The sequence below is a fragment of the Phoca vitulina genome, unplaced genomic scaffold (assembly GCF_004348235.1).
Source record: "Phoca vitulina isolate PV1807 unplaced genomic scaffold, GSC_HSeal_1.0 scaffold8, whole genome shotgun sequence".
NCBI lineage: Eukaryota > Metazoa > Chordata > Mammalia > Carnivora > Phocidae > Phoca > Phoca vitulina.
In genome coordinates, this window is record NW_022589711.1 from 39,482,631 (window position 1) to 39,506,881 (window position 24,251).

Consider the following 24,251-nt stretch of genomic DNA (forward strand, 5'->3'; position numbering starts at 1 on the left):
GAAAGAAAGAAAGAAAGAAAGAAAGAAAGAAAGAAAGAAAGAAAGAAGAAAAGAAAGAAAAGAAGAAAGAAAAAAGGACATCTGGTTGTTTCTTCACAACTAGAGAAAAAAGCCACATCAGAGAGCATCATAACCTGCCTGTGGCAATTTAGATATACCCCAACAGATAGGTCTTTACAATACAGAACCACAGGTTCTGCTGAACATGTGTGGGGGCTACCGCAAGTCAGCATGCTCTGCAAGTACACGCGGTGATACATTCTGCATGGGTTTTGAGAATCCAAGATCAAGGATGCAGCACTGTCACCAATAACTTCAAGGGGACTTTGATGGAATTGGAGGTGAGGACACTCTAGGTTTGATTCCTTCTCCAGGCTCCATGCCAAAGGTAATTGCAATACATACTAGCAGGCTAAAGTATGGTCTGGGCACACATATAGAAAACAGGGGTGCCTGGGTGGCTCAGACGTTAAGCATCTGCCTTCGGCTCAGGTCATGATCCCAGGGTCCTGGGATCGAGCCCTGCATTGGGCTCCCTGCTCCGCAGGAAGCCTCCTTCTCCCTCTCCCACTCCCCCCCCTGCTTGTGTTCCCTCTCTCGCTGTATCTATCTCTGTCAAATGAATAAATAAAATCTTTAAAAAAAAAAAAAAAACAGCTAATAGGAGCGCCTGGGTGGCTGGTCGTTAAGCATCTGCCTCCAGCTCAGGTCATGATCCCAGGGTCCTGGGATCGAGCCCCACATCAGGCTCCTTGCTTGGTGGGAAGCCTGCTTCTCCCTTTCCCACTCCCCCTGCTTGGGTTCCTGCTCTCACTATCTCTCTCTCTGTCAAATAAATAAATAAAATCTTAAAAAAAAAAAAAAAAGAAAACAGCCAACACTTTAATGTATGTGTGCAATGTCTTCCATAGCCCTCTGACAGATATCTCAAATTGTTTCTACTACTGTTGTCCTGCCTGGGGGCAGGTGGGAAGTTGGAAAGGAAGCCTTTGGGCTATGTAGACCAAGTTACCATTGAAGAATTCTTAATTTGCCACCTCTGGAGAGCATATCTGGGTGTGAAGTATTATTACGACTTTTGAGACAAAAATCTGAAAAGCAACCATTGTCTAATCAGAATGTAGATTTTGTTATACATATCAGCCATGCCAAGATCTGGTCAAAAATAGACACTTTGAGATGGCTACATAACATGGTTGGAAATGAAATGAAAGCTGAGTAACTCCTACTGGTTATTGCTAAAAACAACTCAAACCAATATGAATATATTTGGAGTGGTTACATTTCTAGCTGCCTGACTTTAGACAGTTCCCTCTCCTTGACCTTATTTAAATGAAGATAATGATAATATTTGCCCAGCCTATTTCATAGAACTATTATGAGACTTGAATAAGATGTTGTGAAAACCCTTTACAACCTGTAAAGTGATATCCACCAGTTGAATATATTCGGTGTTAATTTACATCTGTGAACACATACACAGACACACACAAATATATATGTCTTCCCTCAAAATGCAAGTTCTTAGAGGAGAGATTGCTATTTTATGTCATCTGTGAAGAACTGTAATTCAGGACAGCCGGCCCCCAAAGACAGTTTCAAGTGGTTTTATGGCCATTTAAGTAACCAAGTGGCCATCAAAAGGGGTCTTCCACTTCTTTGCATACTCAGTGACAAACTCAGAGTTTGTCAAAAAACACTTACTCTAACAAAATAAATAAAAGTGCTCCCCAGTTTTCCCTTCTGCTTTTCCTGGTAGTCATTCTCTGTTGAAACATACAATTCACGTATTGTTACTTGTTCGGTGGCTTCAGATTATTTTACAATGCTGTGGGGAATAAATGTGGCTATACAGGATAGATAAATTAGAGGAGAACAGCCTCACATGACTGAAGACAACACAACCATACTTAACTTCTCCTTTTTTCTGTTGAGTTTTGTTGAAGTTATCAGAGCTTCCTTAGAGAATTCCAAACATTCTTTGAGTTTCAACTTCAATGCCACATCCTCCCTTGAGCCTTTTCTGGTTTCTCCCAAACAAGAATTGATTTTGCCTTCTTCTGAATTTTCATGTCACTTTATGTCCAATTCTCTCATGGCATTAAACTCAATCTGATATTGTATATCTTCTTTAGGAGCTGAGACTCTGATGTACACTTCTCTCTCTTGTCTATACAATGCTGGCCTTGGTTTCACACATAGTAGTTCCTCAATTATTGATTAATGAGTGAATATATGCATACAATATAAATGCATGTGTGCTTTGCTTGTATTGTTACATAGAAAACCAAGAATCACTAGGTGACAGGAGGTAAGTGATAAAAAGCCCACCTTAGGCTGGTTCTTGGCTGGGCTGTCATGCCAGCTCTCATTAAATAGCATTCAGGCCTTGGGGTCATTGAGCATTAAATCCCCACCACATCAAACTCCTAAGCTCTGTATACATGTGTATTGAAGAAAAGAGAAGGTTAACATAGTTCATGTGTAGCATGAATTTCTGTTCCTCCGAGCTCTCAGGAACCTTGAAAAGTCAAATATTTAGCCATCTAACATTCTCATTCACAGGCAATATGGCTTTTGAGCTTCTTTCTTCTTTCCTTTCTCTTACATTTAACCTAGCTCCATAAATGCTTCCTTTGTGTTCTGCTGTGGCTGCTGCCTTCGTTAGAATGATTTGCTTTGATTAATTATTGAGTCCTCAGTGCAAAGGGTTTTCCACTCTCCAGTTCTCATTACTGGGTCTTGCTGCTGACTTCTCTGCTGGCTCTGATGCAGGGCTTGATGAATGCTCCATCCTAAGAGGGTTTCATGTGCTCATAACTAGCTGTTTATCCAGTATGCTTTTTGGGTGAACTTGGCAGGGACAGAATTTTATACACATTTCCGTGTGTGTGTGTGTGTGTGTGTGTGTGTGTGTGTGTGTGTGTGTTTAACCCAGAAGGAGTTCTAGTATACATGCCCAGACTACATCAAAGCACAGTAGACAGCAATACTAGAGCTGGGACTTCCTTTAGTATTTTTGGCTCAACTTTTTTTTTTCCTACTTTAATTCTTCTGACCATTTTACCTTTGGAAGAGAGAGATGTTTTTATTTATTTATTTTTGGCATATTGCTTATCGTCAACTGTTGTATCCACTTATATGCTCTTTGGGATTTACTTGAGGTATCCTGCTAGACTGTGCACCTTTTCTGGTTCTCTATTTCTGGAGCTCTATGAAGTAAAATTCACTTACACAATTTTAAAATCACCTAGCATGATTCTTAGTTTTATTTACAGCCTTATGTCCAATTTCTTTGCCTCCTCTCTCCCCTGATCCTGACAGGGAACTGCATTCCAAGGAAGATTTCAAGGCAGATGGAGAGAATTTGGTGAGGTGATGACAAGCATGGTAGTTCTAACAGACACTGTAGGGCACTTTTCCACTTTATCAAACAAGAAACTGATGGGTTTGGAAAGGCTCTTTTTTGTGATATTTCTAAAAACTTGAAAATATCAGGCACTGACAATAGCACTTTATTCCAGTGAGAATCCCTTTTCATTTGTTCGTTTGTTTATTTATTTGTTTTGCTTAGACCTTGCCATGCCTCTTTGGAAATCTTGGTGAAACTAAGAAAGAATCACAAAACACCAATAAACACCAATGCATCAAAGTGTGCTCAATGACATGCTCCCTTCCTGAAACAGGTCTCCTGTAGGACTTGACTTAAACCCATGAGCAACTGTAAACTTAAATTGAAGTTTGGGGTTCCACCACCAATGAATTATGCAGGCTACAGAGAGGTCTCTTTACTTCTCTCAATATTGTAGGGGTTCAGAAAAAGTTGTCCCAAGATGTGCACCTTTGGCATGTAGGTTATTTTGAGCTAAAAATGATCAAGTTCCAAAAGACTCAGGAAAAACTTTAACCTTCCCCTTAACTGCCTAAAAGAATTTAGATAGATGACCTGCTCCATCCAGGAAGGGAGTTAACACCATAGATAACTGTAGTATAATATGAACTAGATATGGTACACAGGGAGGAACTTTAGCAAAGTCTGTTTGTTAAAATCATTTCCTTATGTCCCATTGTTTCTGTATGGCTCAGCAAACATTTGTTTACCAAACATTTACTGTTTTTTATCTTCTTGTGAATGGCTTCCTTTCCCTTTGAAGTCCCATGCCTCTACCCTTTTATTAGTTCAGGATGACATATACCTCATTTTGGCTAAGAAATTAAATTTGATTTTTTCCAGTTAGTCTATCCCATGTCAATCTAATTCTTAGACCAGCCAGAGGATCTTGAAGGGTAGAGGAAAATTTTTCTCCCCAACAACATCTATAAAATAATTAGTTTCTGGGGTCCCTGGGTGGCTCAGTCAGTTAGGTGTTCAACTCTTGATTTCAGCTCAGGTCATGATCGCAGGGTTGTGAGACTGAGCTCCACATCAGGCTCTGTGGTGGGCATGGAGCCTGCTTGATTCTCTCTCTCCCTCTCCCTCTGCCCTCCCTCACATGTGGGCTCACAAGTGCTCTCTCTCTCTCACACACACAATAAATAAATAAATAAATAAATAAATAAATAAATAAATAAATAAATAGTTTCCATTGTCCTCCCTTGAAAGGATACCATGGAAATCAATGACCTCATCTTTAATTTGCTTCACCGCTTGGCACAAAGGTATAAACAGAGTACAAAGAAAGAATAACTGGCTGTTTCATTTCCCATGTCTTGACTTTTTTTTTTTTTTTTTAATTTCACCATAGTGAAAAACTAGCTAATTATCTTGACATGGAATAGAAATAGAGTGCTTCAGTTTGCCATGGTCTGATTCATGCCAGAGACTTTTTCAGTGAGAAGAAATTAACTACAAACTCTCGTTCAGACATAAACAATTCTCCCTGCCCCTCATATTCATCTTCCTTTTATCATAGTTGTTGTTGAAAAAACTGGAGAATTGCATTTCACTCATCTGTTTAAAGATGTTTTTTTTCTCTCCATTCTCCTCACAAACCATTGCTCCAGAGGGTACAGCTCCCCAAGGGCAGGTCAGGCAAGTGGGGGGACACATACTCATCAGATTCAGGGTAGCAGTGGGGGAGTGACAGGTTTGGGCAGAGTAGGCACATATTCATGGAGAAGAACAGACAGTACTCAATAGAACTATGTGAGTTGGCAGCGAAAAGGGCCAAGGCTTACACTGAGTAGCATATATATGCATTTATATTTTCAGATTTAGAGGCTATAATGCTGGCAGATTCTATTCAATAAAAAGGAATTCACCAAAAGACAACTGTAATATGAGAAGAGAATTATTTTGTTAATGAGGAAAGATTAAATAATTTTTAATATATTCATCTTAGTTAGCTGTCATCTGGGTCATGTGATAGAGATGATTACCCTTTACCAATAATTGAAAGTATAAATAGAAGTGGATTTTGTTGTTGTTGTTGTTAAGAAGGCTGGGAAGGGGTAGCATAAAAAAGAACAAAGTTGGCAAAAGATGGACATTTGATTAGAAATCTTTGCCACCGTCCTGATTGGGAGTACAAGACAAATGCTTAGGGAATAATCTCTTATATGATAACAAATGACATAAAATCATAAAGAAAATTAGAGCTTTTTAGAAATTAACTAAATTGCAAATTAACTAAATTAAATTAGAAAATAACTGCTGTTCTCTTGTTAGTGTATCTCATTAATGCTTGTTATTTTGTCTCCCTTGGCTTTTAATGAGTTTCATGGAATCTAAGCTATAACCAATGGGCCTAAGAAATGTCATATATTTTTTCACAATTAAATGATTTGTCTGTGTGAGCAGATTTTGTCAAGTAATAAATGAGATCTCTTTCCTCAAATTTGGCAGGCAGATTTATGGTTTAGAATAGTGTGTGTCAAGTGGTCAAGCAGCTCCTAAAAGTTGCTCACCACACTTCCGTAAGTTTGTTCGGTAAGAAGACAATGAACCAACATGAAATTGGACAATTTCTTACTCATGACACAGTACGTTCACATCACTTTCCCTTGCCCCCCAAGTTCCCTGGGAGCTATGCAGAATGAACCCAGGCAACTGTTGCACACTCAGGGCTGTTTCACAGCCTGGAAGCACTGAGTTCAAGAAATTGCTAATCTTACAAGGGGATGATGGCAAACCTGTCTCTCCCCTCTGGAGAGAAAGATTGGTGTTTTTTGTTTGTTTGTTTGTTTTGTTTTGTTTTTCCCCCTAGAAAGTAAGCAAATATTCCCTGGGGAAAGGTGGGAGACTTTACTATCTTTGAAGGTCTACAGGATCTCTGTCTTTAAAGAGACACTAATTCTGGCTTCCAAAGTTGTTTGTAAAACAAAAGTCCTTCCAGTGGCTCAGAAGACATGGAAATGCCAGAATTATGGAGAATTATCTCCCAGCACTGTGGTTTAGTGGAATGCACTTTGGAGGCAGAGATCTAGGTTCAAATCCTAACTCCAATATTTATTTCAGGACTTTCTCAACATGAAAACCTCTCATCAATAAGTATATGAAGATATGAATTTTTCCATTGTTGCACAAGTCTCTACAAGCTCCAATAAAGAACTTAGCACAATGCCTACCATATATTATTTGTTCATTCAGTTTGATTACCTGCCTTCCTCTGTCTCCCAAATTCATCCAGCTTCTGAGATGACTCATCAACTATATACTTTATGTTGTTTTAGGTAACAGAAGGTGAATTACCAATAACATCTATTTTAAGTGAAAGTGATTATTATGTGCAATATGTTTGTCCTAGAAAATAGATAATTATTCATAAGCTTCCTGGGCTTGGGTAAGCCCTCTTACCTATTTGGGTCTCAATTCATTCATTTTAACATAGGAAAATTATTCTAAATGATCTCTAATGCTTTTTTAAGTCATAAGTCCTGCTTTTCTTATAAGTATCTCTATCTGGTAGAATGTAATGCTTTTTAATTTATGTATTGTATTTTTCCTGAACCGTGAATTGACTGTTTAAAAATATTACAGGTTTTTTTTTTTAATTTCCTTCTGCTAACAACACAGTACAAACATTCTCACAAACAATATTTTCTTTTTTTAAACCCACACTTGTTTACAAAGCAGTCATAAATATCCATATTAGGAATGCCTTCTCTTTTCATAAGGTTTCCTTAATATGTACATATTTATAGCAAGATTAAAGAAGTTTTAACAAGATCCAATCTTCAAAGATTCACATGAATGGAAGGACAACACAATGAGTATAATCCACAATGACACGGTTCAAATAACTGATATTTGGCATAGGATATGTTTATATACTTGCTTTTGCACACAGGTGTCCTTTGTGTCCTGGGATTGCATCTCAAACAAAAAATGAAGCCACATTGAAAGCTTGCCCAAGAAACATAGTTTTGCTGCCCAAAATGTCTGCCTTTGTGTAGGCCATTTCACTCTTGAGCATAGGCAATACATCTTACTATGATTTGCTCTGACTATTCAACTCCTAATTTCCCTTTAGGGCTGTGAAATTGCTTTTATTTTATTATTTATTGCTACTTATAGATTTAAGATTTATCTCTTATCATACATTTGCATGCAACTCATAGCCTGTCTAGTATCTAGCACAAAGTTGGATACTATACAAGGGATGATGGACAGAAAAAAAGATAAAAAGTAAAACAAGTCTCGAGGCAGATTTCTTAAACAAAGAGGTTAAACTGGGAGTTAAAGGGGACAAACATCATCTGGCCTAAGGATCTGCCGGGAATCAGGAGATATCCATGGGTCAGATCGCAGGGGGAGGAACGTCAGCACTGGCTGAAAGTAGGAGTAATCAGAACTGGGGAACATACAAACATGTCAAGAAACAGAGAACAATGATCTTGGCCACAAACAAATTGTGCTCAAGGACTGAACATACCCTATTGCGATAATCCAGTAAAACATAATTCAACAAACACTACTGAAGTCCTATTGTATGCCAAACATTATCCCAGCCATGTCTCTCTCAAACTGAGTCAGATTGCTGAGAGAGCCAGGATCTTGGCTGGATTTGGCACAATTTCTAGCTTATGGTGAGCTTCAATGCCAGGCACTGAATTTGACCACATACTCTTGTACTTTTCTGCCTGTGCCTTCATACCACATTCTTTATAGAAAAAAAATATTCTAGCCATGAATGCTAGCTTGAGAATGTGTTAAGGACAAGTGAGATTTTGATAGCAAGGACGTTTAAAACCTTGTTATACACACAAACATTTTAAATCAAGATTCTATGAACACTTGACTTTTTACAGAGATAGTATTTTCTGAACAAAATTCCATTTATCATTTACATTTTTTGATCAATATTCTATATGATGCTTTTAAACCTTTTCCATCATTTTTCATTCTCATTTTCACTTTGTTAAAATTGTGTTTATTGTGACCGATGTTTTTCTATGTAAATTGTACAATGAATAATTGAAAGATCGAGGTCTTTTGTTCATATTGAATTTCATCAATTATAGCTTCTGCGTTTTACATGTAGGGTTTTTGTGCTTCATGTGTGTTTGTTAATTCTACCAAATCCAATTTTTTTCAGTCATTTTGGCAGATCTATCTAAATTTTGTCAAGAATATTTTATTTTTCTAGCAATTTTTAGTCAATAAGAGATATTACTATATACAGTTTTAGCTGCTCTCAGTTATATTTTGTGCCATTTGTTTCTCATGTGTGTAATTTTTCTCAGATCAATTTTTGCAATTTTTAGTATTCCCATAAGATATTATCCTTGAGTCAGTGTCTATCACAAACTTCACTATGTGTAATTTGGTTTACATTATTTCTACAACTCTAATTTTTTGGGAGTCAGTTGTATTTCTTTAAATTTACCAACGAGTATTCTTTATATAACAAGCAAAAGATCTAGGCACACAATACAATTAAACTATCCTCAGGATCAAAGCAATGACATCAATACTTTCTTTACAGTTGAGGACATGGATAGCAAAGTGAATGAGAACAATCATTTTTAAAATGATCCATTACATCTCCTAGCCTAGTAATAAGGGATGCATATATTTTTGAGAATAAAGACAATTCCCAGTCCCAGGTCTAGCTCCAGAAATTTTGGTCTATTGAAGGGTGAGGTAATCAGCAGTTTCTATTTCATTGGCAGCTTCTCAGTGGCTGTACCTAGCTGGCCAGTGAGGAATTAAATGCATTTTCAAAAACTCATCTAACCCATCTCTCTCGTATCACTAAAATTCAGGGCGATTTACATTACAGTATAATAGCAGGGTCCCCAAAGAAAAATTAAGATTTAAGAAATACACGCTAAAGAATAAATTATTAAAGATGGCAAGTTGAACACAAAATCACCTCTGCTTATGTCCAAAACCTCACTAAAATGACACAAAGAGAAAAAGATATTTTAAAGGCATAAAGGTGGGGCACCTGGGTGGCTCAGCTCAGCCAGTTGAAGAATCTGACTTTGGCTCAGGTCATGATCTCAGGGTCTTGGGATGGAGCCTGAATCAGGGTCCCTGCTCAGCAGGGAGCCTGCTTCTCTCTCTGTGATGCCTCCTCCAGCTTTTGCACTTGCATGCACATGCACAGATGCTCTCTCTCTCTCTCAAATAAATAAAAAATCATAAATAAAGGCATAAAGGTCACAAAGAAAAAATGAGGCAATGAGTTCAGCAAAACTTGGGAAACTGTAAAGCAGAATGCCTAGCAGTAATTGATACAAACTGAGCTGAGAAGGCCAAATTCTAACTAAAAGAGCAGAAATCTAAGAGACACCAAATTTGCCCTGTAGAAACAACTCCCCCCCACTTCAAGGACTCGGTATTTTTGCACCTGGAAACACAGGAAGGGAGGTAAAAATAGAGCTGAAACAGGAGGATTTTTTTAAAAAAATTCTGTTTAAGAAGTCACTATAACTTCCAATTCCCTCCCCAGTTATGTTTAAGGAATGCCTGTCCCTCCTCTATACCCCCTGCAAACAGCAACAACAATAAAACCAAGGACAAAACACAACAAAAACCAACAGATGGCTTATTCTCTGGAAGAGATAGAACAGAGGATTTCCATTGTAGAAATGCTATCCTGGCATGTCCCCCCACCTTTCTGTGAGGTGTGAGCAGATGGGTGTGGTGTGTAAGGTCACATGCACTTTTTGAAATGACTTCATGAACAGACCAGGCGCGGACACATACCGAGCTTGCTGGAGGCTCAGTGAAGTGTGTCTGCGAGGCCAGGCTGGCACAGAAACACAGCCTGGGAACAGTGAGCACGTGGACCCACACATCTTGCCGCGCCCATCCTTCATTCTGAAAGTTGCCATTTATTTCAGATATAAATCGACAACCAACCCACACAGACCTGCTGTTGCTGTGATACTACACTGTAAATTATTTACTGCATTTTAGGGAATTTGTCATAGAAATGAACTTAGAGTTGAACATGCATACAGAAACAAATATTCTCATTTGTTAGGGAACTAGTGTTACACCTTTGTCCTTCATTTTCAAACATGATCTGCAACAGGTTAAGAGCTATGCAACGAGGCATGAAAGCAAATACTGAACCCATTTCTGACACCCACCGCTTTTCATCTGCTCAGCCCAAAGATTGCAAATGCAGTGTCCATTAGATACAGCTCAAGGCATAACTGCAAGTCTGAAAGTTTTCTGAATCCACCATCTTCTAAGAACCTGCTGAGCTAGCCATAATTTGCTCACACCTGTCTTTCCCAGGTTCCCCACACAGCATGTAAAATGTAACTTAGTAGGCTTTAACTTTGTCCCCAGTCACTCTTATTTATTGTCACTAACTGGTACAATACCTTCAGGTCAATTCCTGCCACAATACACTCTGATTTTGAATCTAGATAGAATATCCCATCTCTCCTTCCCTCTCCTTTTCTTTCAGAAGCCCTATACATTACTTCCATTAGCAAGAACAGAAATTCTCAATAGCAAAGGTAGATTTGGGTTGCAATGAGAAGATATAATCTTTGCATAGGAGTGCTCTAATTATGAAACTCGATCTCTCTGTGTGCTAACACCGCACTAACATTTGGAGCGTCTAGTTCTCCAGCATGATTCTTGCATAATCTTGCATGACTCTCATGGTTTACGTCTGTTAACTGGTTTCTGTGAGTGTAGTATGGACATAATATGACTGATACTTTCTCTACCAATAGGCATGCCCTGAAAATTGCTGTTATCTGGTGGCAAAGAAAACAAATCTCACTTGCATTATGGGACATGTACTTGGGTCACATTTTGATCCCAGATCTACCACTTACTACATAAATCTTAAACAAGTTGTATAACTTCCCTAAGCTTCAGTTTCTTCAGCTGGAAAAACTGGAAAGGACAATATTTGCCTCATGGAGTTAGTGTGAAAAGTAAATGGAAATTGCATGGAGATCATATACTTTTTAAAATATATATATTTATATATTAATATATATAATGTATAATATATATTAAGTATATATATGCATATAAAAAATATATATATAAATATATAAGTATACATATACATATATATACATATATATAAAATCTCAATATATATAATCTCCACAGAAACAGGACCAGAGACACATAATAAGTATTCAAGATCTAATACATACCTTTATCAGAGTATTTTCGTTGTTAGATCCATTTATGTTGAGATATTATCGCGGAATTACTATGCCTGGCAGGAAGGTATAGGAAGATTCAAAATAATAAAGAACCTCGAGTCCTTTCTCCTTGAATTTAGGGAATAACAAAAAAAAAAAAAAAAAAGAAGAATGTATCCAAAAGAATTGTCCTACTCGTTTCTAGCTCCTTGGGCAGAGAGGTCTGGCTCCCTTGGGGGAATGGCTTCCACTGGCCACATTGCTACATGAAACATTTTGTCTTGCCAGTTCGTATAGACAGAAATTTCTGCTTTAAATGTGGCCTCTCATTAGAAACTGTGCCAAGACAGTGGCATCTCTCTGGCAAGAAAGTATCTCACTAGCTCCATTTTCATCTTTCAGTGTCAAGTAGATGTCAAGTTCAATTTAAGAATTAACCTTTGGAGACTCTTCCAGGGACTATTTGCCATCTCCACTAAAGGCTGCCTTTGTAAAGTCTTTTTTTTTTTTTTCTTTCTTTCTTTCTTTCTTTCTTTCTTTCTTTTTTTTTTATAAATAGAGAATTCTTTTCATGTTTCCCTAGAGATATGGCACCTTTGAAGTTGACCCAAGACAGAGCCAGAGAGTCAATGTAATACAGAACTTCTCCTCATCTGCTGCTACCCCTCTTGAGCTTTGACAAAAGAAACAGAGAATGAGGACATGAGAAAGATAAAAGGACCTCCCATTAGGAGTCAGAAATTGATTTTTTTTTTTTTTTTTGTCTTCTAGAAAGCCATTATGAAACATGAGGGTAGAGAGGTTACCAACTTGCTTTCATACTGAGATATTGCCCTCAGATTTATTATCACTGAGGGCAGCATTGGTAAATTGAGCAGATTGTTGCCTAAAGCCAGAAGCCATAGATATAGAAGGGGAATATTCCTTTGTAGGTAAACATGAGCAAGAATTCATACATGTGGCCTAAAAAGAAAAAAAAATAGACATAAACATATCAACTACTTGGGGGAAATAAGAGGAAATCCAAGAAACATATTTCTAGGGCTAAATCAATTCATTACAGAGCAATCCATCACTGGCTGGACCATATGTGGATGGTACTTAACAGATAACCTAAGAGAACAGTCAGACATGGACTTATTCAGGATACTCAAGGCTGAAAGTGTCAAAAGTATGAGACACAGGATATTCATTCACTGAGATTCATGTTAATGGCCAAAAGGAATTACCAGATAGAGTTTCCTATACTTTTTTTTTTTTTCGTGATTAAAAGCAGGATCAGAATGACATTTTGTGGAACATAACACTTATACATTGTATACATTGGGGGAAGAGGGTCTTTTAGAAAATTAATTCAATATTAGGAATACAACATTACTAACATCCCTTCCAGGGGGATGAGGAGCTTATGCATCATGAGCCTGACAATAAATTCACCTCTGGTTAAGAGGAATTTATGATAAACATGCTTTGCTTTTTGAATGCTTTCTCTGGGCACTATCCCTGCAATATCTTACCCAAACTTCCCTGGTTGAATTGGGGTTTAGCTTAGAACAAAACTATCAAACCTGGATTAGTAGATTTGCAATGGAAAGTTTGAAATGGGAAGGGGATTTCATTCTAGTTTCTTTTGCCTGTTAAAAGACATAGTGAAAAAAGTAATTTTAATTATAAAATAATTAATAAGAAATAAATTTGGAGAATACAGAGATACAAAGAACATCCACAAGAATCATGTTACTCTTTTTCCTTCTGTCTTTTTCAAAGGTATGTGTATGCATGTGTGTGTGGGAGAGGTGCATTTAACCCAATCATCCAAATTATATACATAACACAGTCCCTTTTTCAGATGTTGCCTTATTCTTATAGAAGATTTAGATGATTTATTTTTTCTTCTCTCTGTTTTTATATTGTTCACACATGTTTTTAAATGTATTTTTGGTTTCCTAGGAGGGACTTCATTCTATAATAAAGTTCAATGTTAATGTTTTGGGTTTTATTATAGAAACAATACAGCTTTAGAGTTTGGGACATCAGATTACTATATCTTCAAGAACTATATTCAGATGTGTAAGCTGAAAACCTTGGCAGAAATGAACTTCTGAAACTGGCTTGCTGCAAAAGTGAAACTTTCCATCAGGTCCAGGGGATCCCTGACTAGGTGACTGGCTAGCTTCTGAATGGGGTCCTGATTTATAAATCCCGTCCATCCTCTCTCATTTAGAGGGAGCAGAGAGAGGAAATGCCTTTTACATTAAAAAAAAAAAAAAGTTTTATTGTATCCAAACAAATACTCCAGAAACAGTAAAAGCTTTTTTGGGTGACTGCCATTCTCCACATATTATGTTTCAGAGATAATATTCAGTTATTATTATTATTTTTGCATTTGTATGGCAAGAGAAAAACAGGGCTACAGAGATTATCTTTTTACAGAATATGAATTGCATTGACTTTTTTCCCCCAATTTCTTTTTTAAGGATTAAATATCTCAGAGAGCAACTATTTTTTTTTTAGAAAAACAGAATGGTGTGACAAAGAAAGTATGCATTACATGTAAAGAACCTTTGATTCTTGTCCTAATTCTCCACTGCTAGGCTTCTGCCTTCTCATTTTTTAAAGGAGGCAGATAATTCTTATATAATACTGAATATTCCTTCCTTCCATGATTCTTTGATAAGTTTATTTTGTTGCTCTTTTCTTGACGATTTTCAAGTGTTACCTAAGCAATTGTTAGATTATGTTGCTTCTTTTTGTGCCGAGTCACCACTCTTGAATTCAGCATCTCTCATTCAGCTCTGTGGATGGTGTACATTAAGAGCAAAAGAGAACACCCACATCCTATATTATCTCTGCAGCCAAGCCAGTGAAATATTTCTGCAGGAGTTCTTTCTTGCTCCCTAAAGACCCTAAGCATTTTCAATGGAGATACAGACATGAGTTAAAAGTCAATGTTCATTTGACACCTTTTTTGGGGCACCTACTACATTCTAACAACCATCATAGGCACCAACAATACAATAGTGAACAACACAGAAACATTTTCTCTTCTCAAATTTGTTTAGAGTCTAGGGGTAAGTAGACAAGGATCAAATCATACAAATAAATATGAAAATGCAACAGTGAGAAGTGCCACCATAGAAAACTATTCGGTGTTCTGCAAATGTATAATGCTTTTGACCTATTCAGCCACATTCAAGGGCCTTCCCAAAAAATCAATGCTTAGCCCAAGATCTAAATGGTGTCTCAGTGTAAAAAGCAGAAGAAGGAAAGGTAGAGGACATGTCACATGAAATGCCTTACAATGATAAGAAGTAACATGACTATATGAGGCTAAAGAAGCAAGTGCAGCTGGATACCAGAAAGTAAAGAAGAGACTGGAGGAGATGAGATTGGAGATACTGGTAAAGACCCGACTATGGAAGACTCTTTTGGCCCAGTTAAGACGTTCCATTATTCTAAGAGCCAAGAAAAACATGGATGGGACCTTAGTAGCATGATTAGATTTACTTACCAATCACCTTTCATGTGAGAAAGGAAAGATATGAGGCATATTTTTTCTAGAGTCAGACTGTACAGAGAATTAAAAAGTGATGTAATAGCTTTATTGTTATTCTGGATTCTGCTGTGGACTGCTAAACCTAACTTTCCTTGAATGTCTCATCTCTGTAGGATATTATCATGGGACTTATCTGAGATGGTGCTGGGGGACAATCAGAAGCTATTGTTCTGATTGTTTATTTCTGCATTATTTCTGTTATTGAAATAGATTTAGACAGCTGAAGGACAGTCTTAGGTCCTACAGGATTCCCAGACAGCAGACTCACAGCTCTGCCAGGTGAGAGGAAAAACAGCTATATGTTCTCCAGGAACATTCTTTGATAAGATTGCCTAATACTTGTCCATATGTCCAAAAGAGAGAACTGGAAACTCCCAAATTATTCTGGTAATTCATTCTGGGCTGTTATGATAGATCTGTATTTTCTCCCATTTTTAATTAAATGCATGTCTCTTCATTATTCCTGAGAAACTATACAAATTCTATGAGAGATACCCATTCCTGCTAACTAGCATCTGAAAACTACATAGCCATCATTCAAGAAATGATTCCTTACCATACTGAGCACCAGGAAGCCCACAAACATTCTGATTTAGAATGTCATTGTTCTTGTGTAGTGCTAGGGCATCCTATCAGTATCCCTGGCCCCCAACTTCCTCCCACCCTGGCACTGTGGTGATCCTACATTAGCAAAACAAGAAACGGTTGGATGGGACATATCCATTGATACTTATCTCTTCAGGCTTCCCAATCCCTGTTTCCTAAGGCAACACCAACAGAACCATTTAGTAGGTGATATTACATCATAATGTTTCAGATAATAAAAGTCATCAGATTTTTAACCAGCTCTGGCTTTGTTTGGTGGAAATATAAAGATTTAAGACACATCAGACTCCCAACAAATATCCAAAAAAAAATTCCATTCATCTTGTTCTATGACTAAACCCACTTATTAGCCTGTCTTTTAAGGGTTCCCAGACCCAATCCCAATGTGTGGGGGGACCCCCCAGCAATACCAAGCAATTCTTGGACACCCTTTTGGTGTCACAGAATTCAACTCAAATCTGACACTATCTAGCTGGACATAGCATCAGATTCCAAAGGTTAAGGGTTCAGTTCTATAAGATTGCCCCTCCCCCCCACTATAGATGCCAGTTGCAAGCCCTAGGCTGTTACCTGTGCTTCTGACCAACTGGCTATAGATTCGAGGTTCCAACAACCTCCTCCTTAGATCCTTTTAATTTGCTAGAGTGGCTTATATAACTCAGGAAAACACTTGGGTTTACCAGCTTATTAAAGCACACAATAAAGGATATGCATTGAACACTCAGAAGAAGAGACATATACGGTATAGGAAAAGGGCAAGCCACTCTCCAATCTCTACAGGTTCATCAACCCAGAAGTTCTCCACACCCAGTACTTTTAGGTTTTATGGAGGCTTCATTGTGTAGTCATAACTGACAAGTCATTGGCCACTGGCTAATTCAACCTCCAGCCCCTCTGACCCTTTAATCAAGTGGTTGTCCTGGCAACCAGTCTTAGCACTCAGGTGAGGTCCGAAATTCACCTTCATTAACATAACAAAAGATACCTTTGGTGCCCTATCACAGGAATTTCCAACAGTTTTAGGAGCTGTGAGCTAGGAACCCTGGAGAGGATCATATACAGAAGAGAAATACATAATTGGTCATCTAAATGACCATATATATATTTCTTATAAATTACAATACTGTAACGTGTCAAGGTTGGCAATGCTGAACTTGATAGTAGGGAACAGGCACAGGAACAAAAGGTAAGATTGAGGAAGAGTAAGATGGGGTTGGGGGAACAGAGAGATTGTTGGTTTCTAACCCTTAGAAAGCTGTATAGCCTGGTCGGTGACAATAGTTCTAAGTTAATCCTTTGTTTCTCTGTGTGCCCCAAAAAATCAGAGTACCTTCCACTGTAACTAAAATTGTTACCTGACAAAATAAACAGTCTCATAATGGAAAAGAACACTAGGGTATTTGAATAGCTTCAGAAGGCCGTAGGGATTGTGCCCCACCCTTCTCCTTAAAACACACCACCACCACCAACTCTGTGCAGGAATACCATTTTACCCTCTTTTGGAAAAAAAGGGACAGAATACAGGGAACCATATGAGTATAAATGCCAATGTCTTGCTACTGCTACTAGAGGTTTGCACGTTTTTCTGTTCCTCCAAACAAGGCTAAATGGATTTTATTTGTTTACAGATAGCCTACACAGTACATCCATCACCTTTTTTCTCTTATTATTCTTTCCTCTCTTTGCAATTTTTATTAAAATGAAAATAGAATGGTTAGTGACTGTGATCATTAGCTTGCACAAGCTGGCTTATGAAACAGATTGTTAGTGCCATAAACACAGGCCTAGGAATTCTATCATCCAGTCCCTGATGTGGCATGTCAATTCTCAGGGAATGGCTTATCCTAAATAGAGTTTGCAGTTATTCATAAATATATAATGACAGTAATCCTTAAGTAAACTTCATCCAAGTCACTCAATCCTGCACTAGTAATGATTGTACACTAGTAAAAAGCAATGAGAGACAGCCACTCCACACCGCTGATAATATTAGCCACCATTCAAATACTGTGTCATTCACCTTCAACAGCTAAAAGGCTCTCCAGAATTAGGAAGAATTAATTCACTCCTGGAAATTTTGATATTTCCAAGGTTAAATGAGAAGATAAAACAGTGATATCAGGAAAACGGAATGAGTAATGAAAAGCAAAACACATTAGACATTAGGTGAACAACATAGTTTTCTCTAAATATTTATAGAGGTTATGAAGAAAATAAGAAAGGAATATATTAAAAAGGTACTATTTTTAGTCACCTCACAGAATTAAAGATGAATAAATGGAAATGCATAATTTATGCTTACGTAAAGACTCAACATTGGAATGATAGCATTTCCCACTAAATTAATCTATAAAATTAGCACAATCTCAATCCAAGTACCAGGATGATATCAAATTTTATATGGAAAATGAATGCATGCAGAAAAGTTAGGATGGGGCGCCTGGGTGGCTCAGTTGTTAAGCGTCTGCCTTCAGCTCAGGTCATGATCCCAGGGTCCTGGGATGGAGCCCCACATCAGGCTCCCTGGTCAGCAGGAAGCCTGCTTCTCCCTCTCCCACTCCCCCTACTTGTGTTCCCCCTCTCGCTGTCTCTCTCTGTCAAATAAATAAATAAACTCTTTAAAAGAGAAAAGAAAAGTTAGGATAACTATGAAAAATAACAATGAAGGGAAACTGATGCTAGTAAAACATACTAAGCTATAATATTTAAAATAGTTTGTACTGGCCCAGATTATCAGAAGAACAATGCAAAGAGAAATCATATACCGAGATAAATGGTTATGGGAATTTACTACATGATAAAGGTGAACAAAAGGTAAATTATATAGCAATGTTGTTGGGACAACTGGCTAGTAGCTTAAAAAAAATAGATCACTTTCTTATATCTCACATTAAAATAAATCCTACATAGAAGGATCAATAAATATATAAACAAAAGAAGAACGATATTATGTAAGGACAGAAGGAAAATATGTGATTTTTCCCCTTAAATTCCTGAGGTTGAGAATTAAAACCAAAAACTTATCTAAAAAAATGATAAATTTCTATAAATTTAAAACTCCTACCCACTCCCCAAATTGTCTTAAACTAAGTCAAAAGACAAGTGATAACTGGGAAAACTATGTCTAGCCCATATGATCTTCTAGGGATTAATATTTTCAGTATTAAAACAATTGTATAGATAAAATCTTCAAACCATTTGATAAGAAAATGAGAAAATGACATGAACTAACAATGCACAGAAACACAGAACTCCAACGCTCAATTAATATAAGAAAATGTTCAAACTCACTCACAATTAAAGAAATTTAACCTAAATTTTTTTTTTTTTTACATCTAAGTGGTAAAAATTTAAAACATTGATATCACCTTATGCTGAAGAGAGCTATATTAAAACACTAGATACATCTTGGTGGAGGTTTAAATTGATGCTCTTTGTATAGCCTTTGGCAATATCTATAAAAATGTAAACCTACCTATCTTTTGACCTGACATTTGGACTTCTAGATATTTATTCTACAGAGGTATTCACCAATTTGGCAAAATAATGTATTAAGAGGTCCACTGTAACATTGTAGTAGCAAAACAAAACAGAACAAACCACACCAACAAAACAAAACAAAACCTAGAAATAATCTACATCCATAAAAATAAAGTGAGTAAATCACTATGCTGTGATTAAAATGAATGAAATAAATTTATTTATAATGTATACTTAATGTCTTAGCTGCAGTGTTGTGTGAAAAAACCAAATTACACAACACTGCATATATATAATTCACCCCCATTTCTGCCTTTTTCTCTTAGAAATAGAAATTATTTATGAGCTTATATAGTTAAAGTAAAGCTAAATACCACTTCTTTTAGTTCATACAATATCCTTGATATTGGTGGTGGGATTGCAAGCTGGTGCAGCCACTCTAGGAAACAGTATGGAGCGTCCTCAAAAAGTTAAAAATAGAACTACTCTACGATCAAGCAATTGCACTACTAGGTATTACCCAAAGGATACAAAAATACTGATTTGAAGGGGCACATGCACTCCGATGTTTATACACCCGAGAGGGTACCCTTCCCTCCAATGTTTGGGAGCCTCCAGTTGCCTCCAATTTATAATCTGAACTTTAAGGCCAACCAGTAATCTCTACTCCCATTTTTCCAAATCTAACTCATCCAGCTACAAGGATACCTGGTTGAAGTCTCCTAACTGTCCTTTTTTTTTCTTTCTTTCTTTAATGTTGCCAGGGATAAATGAGAACACAATAGTACAAGCAAGTAGACTGAGTGAATTATTTATAATGGAAAACATAGGAGTGTTCTAGATCGATAGATGTTATAAAATGGAAAAGATGTCTAAACAACAGCTTATAAATAACTGCAGCTTTAAGGACCCAGGTATGTAGGTAAAAAATAAAATCTATCAATTCTATCGATATAGTAATCCTGCTGAGTTTTTCTATACAATTCAGTTAATTTCTAAAAGGCAAGTGTGTCAAAGGTGAAAGACTCCAAGAGGGAGAATACTTTCAAGCAACCCGTGCTGGCATCTTTCTCTAGTATTACCAAAAAAAAAAAAAAAAATAGAATCACGGTAAAACTGTAGGGGTCAGTTCATCCTGCTATGCCTAGGTCAATCCAAATGAGGGGAATGGAATAAAGGGGATTTGAACCATCCTTTATAGGATGCTACTTATTCTCATCTCTGTGCCGTATCTTTGCCATTTTCCTATTGGATCTTTCCAGGAGACATAAATTTGTCATAAACTTGTAGGTTCTGAAATACACACGTTCTGAGATTTACCAATGTATTGCCTACTGGTCTGCATAAGTCACCTAACCCCTCAAACCTCAGTCCTCTCATAGGTAAACTGGAAAGCCCATGTCCTAGGTTTGTTGAAGGGATTAAATGATAGAAGAATGTAAGATGCTTAGCGTGGTGTCTGACACATACTAAATGCTCAGAATATGCATTTTTTTATATTCTTTCCAACATGTTCCAATTTTTTAAAAGATAAATCTTTTAAAAAGAGCAAGGGGGGAGGGGTAGAGGGAGAGAGAGAGAGAGAGAGAGAGGGAGAGAAAGAGAATCTCAAGAAGACTTCCCACTGAATGCAGGGCTCGGTTCCAGGACCCAAGATCATGGCCTGAGCTGAAATCAAGAGTCAGATGCTTAACTGACTGAGCCATCCAGACCCCTCTCCAATCATCTGTTTAAAAATCACTACCTATGGGGAGCCTGGGTAGCTCAGTCATCGAGCATCTGCCTTTGGCTCAGGTCATGATCCCAGGGTCCTAGGATCAAGCCCCGCATCGGGCTCCCTGCTTGGTGAGCCTGCTTCTCCCTCTCCTTCTGCCTGCCGCTCCCCCTGCTTGTGCTCTCTCTCTGTCAAATAAATAAATAAAATCTTTTTAAAAAAATAAGAGTTAACTTAAAAAAATAATAAAAAAATAAAAGTCACTACCTAATACAGGGTTTGTCTGATGTATTTTATTACAACACCTAGCACTTATATCAATACCAAACCATGCCAACTGGCATAACCTTTGACTTTGTGTCCCTTTGTGCTGTTAGGATTCTGTTGGGTCCTGCTTATCTCCCATAATATTGTAAAGAATTACAGTATACTGGCTGGACACACTCTTCTTTTGGTCTCCTCTTACCAGTGTCTGGTACATGCACACACAACAAACACCCAATGAATGTTGTTGCTTTAGCTCTCTGACAGCTGGAGAGATGCAGCACTTCCAGGTTACAATATTTACTGCCTGCGTTGTTCAACTGAGTAACTAGTTGAGCAGCCATCCAAGGAAGAAAATAGCAGGCTGATCAGAACTTATGGTAACAGTTCCTGTGGGTCGATTTCAAGATTCACCTTCTCTCTCGTGTGTTAGCTCTTTCTCTTTGGAGATACACTCTGTGGCTACATGTCATAATTCCCTTTCAGTGTACCTGCTGTGCTACACATGGGTGCAGTAAGCCAGGAAGAAGCTGCTTACTTTCTCAACTTGGTAAATATCATACAAGGAGTGTCATCTTTGCTAGGAGATGTATAACAAGACAGTCATAGGATGCTTGCCAGATAAATAAAGGTCTCGTTAGTTGGATGTTAGAGAAACTAACCTGTTTAGAACCATGGAGGTAAACAAAAGAAAAATCACTGAATTAGGCCCATACTTAATTTAATTTATACTCAGTTAATCCCAGTTAATAAAATAGATGAAGTACTACTTTTCCTTAAGGAAAAAGTTCAAGCTGATTTTTTAAAGAACCCTGACTCCTTGTAAATTACAATGTCAAGGAAGTAAATGGAATCACAAAACTGGTACTGAAAACCACATCTATACTTTTCTGCTGCTGGTTTTTTGTTTGTTTGCATTGCTTTTCCTGTTGCAGGCTCCAGATTGTCTACATAGGAAGGGATTTCAAGAGGCCATCTGGTTAGAACTGAGGTTTTATCTTGCAGATTTCTGAGAACAAGTGCCTTGTTTGGGCATTTGGGGTGACCCGCCAGGAACATTCTGATGGAGAGCCCACTACCACTGTCATTTCCACCTGCTAGAGAAAGTGGGATGGACACAGACTTTCACATGAACAGCTTATAATTGTTACTCTAAATGGTCAAAGGGGCAGCAGATAATCCTTGAGTTGCTTTGGGTAAAAGTCCTTTACTATATAACTAAGTTTTCTCATCTATAAAACTGAATTAGACAAAATCAATTCTGATATCCTGCAATTCTTTTATTACTAAAATTTCATCAGTCTAACAACTGGTAAGATTTGATGGAACTAAATTGTCATACTGGAAACTCTTTCCAGCAAGAAGAATCTATAGCAAAGCCTATGTTGAGGGGTAAATGGCACATAGCCAGGCATCCAGCACAGTGGGGAAGAGCCTGGCTTAGTAGGCATAGTTCAGGGCTCGATGCCGAGCTCCACCACTCCACCTAGGGGTGTGCCCTTGGACAAGTCCCTCCACCTTGCTAAGCCTCAGTTCCATCATGTATAAAATGGAGACGATGATCCCTATCCCATGGGTTACTGGATCTGGCAAGTCATTAAGTAGTGAATTGCCATTATTAAGAAGCCAAGTGAAATACGTGCAAAGGCAACTGACGAAGGGAGAAATCCATATTTTAGGGACCAGAACAGATCTCTCTGAATCAGCATCATATTTACATAGAACATTTCACCCAAGTATAAGCAGCTGCACATTTAGATTGCACCTCCGACTATGAAAGCATCCATTTAATACTTGGTAATTAGCAGCAAGGTTATTGCAGTAACATTCCTCTAGAAGGATCCTTCTCTCCTGCATTTCCGAAAAATAAATAAATAACTAAACTGTGTGTCTGATTAAAAACTCTTATCGCTTCACACAACAGACACCAGTTTGATTTCTCCTTTTAACTTCAGTGAGGTCACACTCCTGTGTTTGTGACATAGCAGCAGGTTGCCATGGAGATGATAGTTTTATCAGCAACTCTACTTTACAGTGACTTCACAGCAAGGTTACCAAGAAGCAGATGGGCTGTGAAGGAGACAAACCCCCTTGTCTAAACACAAATAGCATTGATAATTAATTAGCTGGAGCAGCAAGGGAAATTATGAAAATGTGTGAAAGGTAAAAGGATTTCTATTTATTACAGATTTGATAGTTCTCTTCCTCTTGCCAGAGGAAAATCACATCTCTCCCCCTTGGGGAATATTGCATGGTCTACTGAATAAATGTGGCTCTAACTGGTTTGAGTATGCTGGGTTTCACTTTCTAGATCGCTTGATTTCTTGGTTAAAGTAGCAGAATAAGTTCTCTTTTGTGACAGTCCAAAAAAGAGATTGGTAAGCGAAACAACTTCAGATTATTAAGATAATTAAAGGATCACAGGAGCAACTTCTAAAGGCTTCTAAAGGCCCTATTTGAACATACCTATCCCCTGTTCGAAAATGCCTCTTTTGTTGATAAAGGCCTTTGTATTAATTGTCTAGGGCTGTAATAACAAAACTACAGTCACACACAGACTGGGTGACTTCTTCACAGCTCTGGGGGATACAAGTTGACAAAGGTCTGGTGTCTTTTGTTTTTTTTTAGATTTTATTTATTTATTTTAGAGAGAGAGAATGAGAGAGAGAGAGAGAGAGAGCACATGAGAGGGGGGAGAGTCAGGGGGAGAAGCAGACTCCCTGCTGAGCAGGGAGCCCGATGTGGGACTCGATCCTGGGACTCCATGATCATGACCTAAGCTGAAGGCAGTTGCTTAACCAACTGAGCCACCCAGGTGCCCCCAAAGGTCTGGTGTCTTATGGGGCCTCTCTCCTGAACTTGCAGCCGGTTGCCTTCTCCCTGTGTCTTCACATGGTCTTCCCTTTGTGCACACACATTCCTGGTGTCTCCTTGTGTGTCCTAACTTCCTTTTCTTAGAAGGATACCAGTCAGATTGGATTAGGACCCACCCTAATGGCCTCATTTTCACTTATTCACCTCTTTAAAGGCCCTCCTCCCATTATATAGTCACATTCT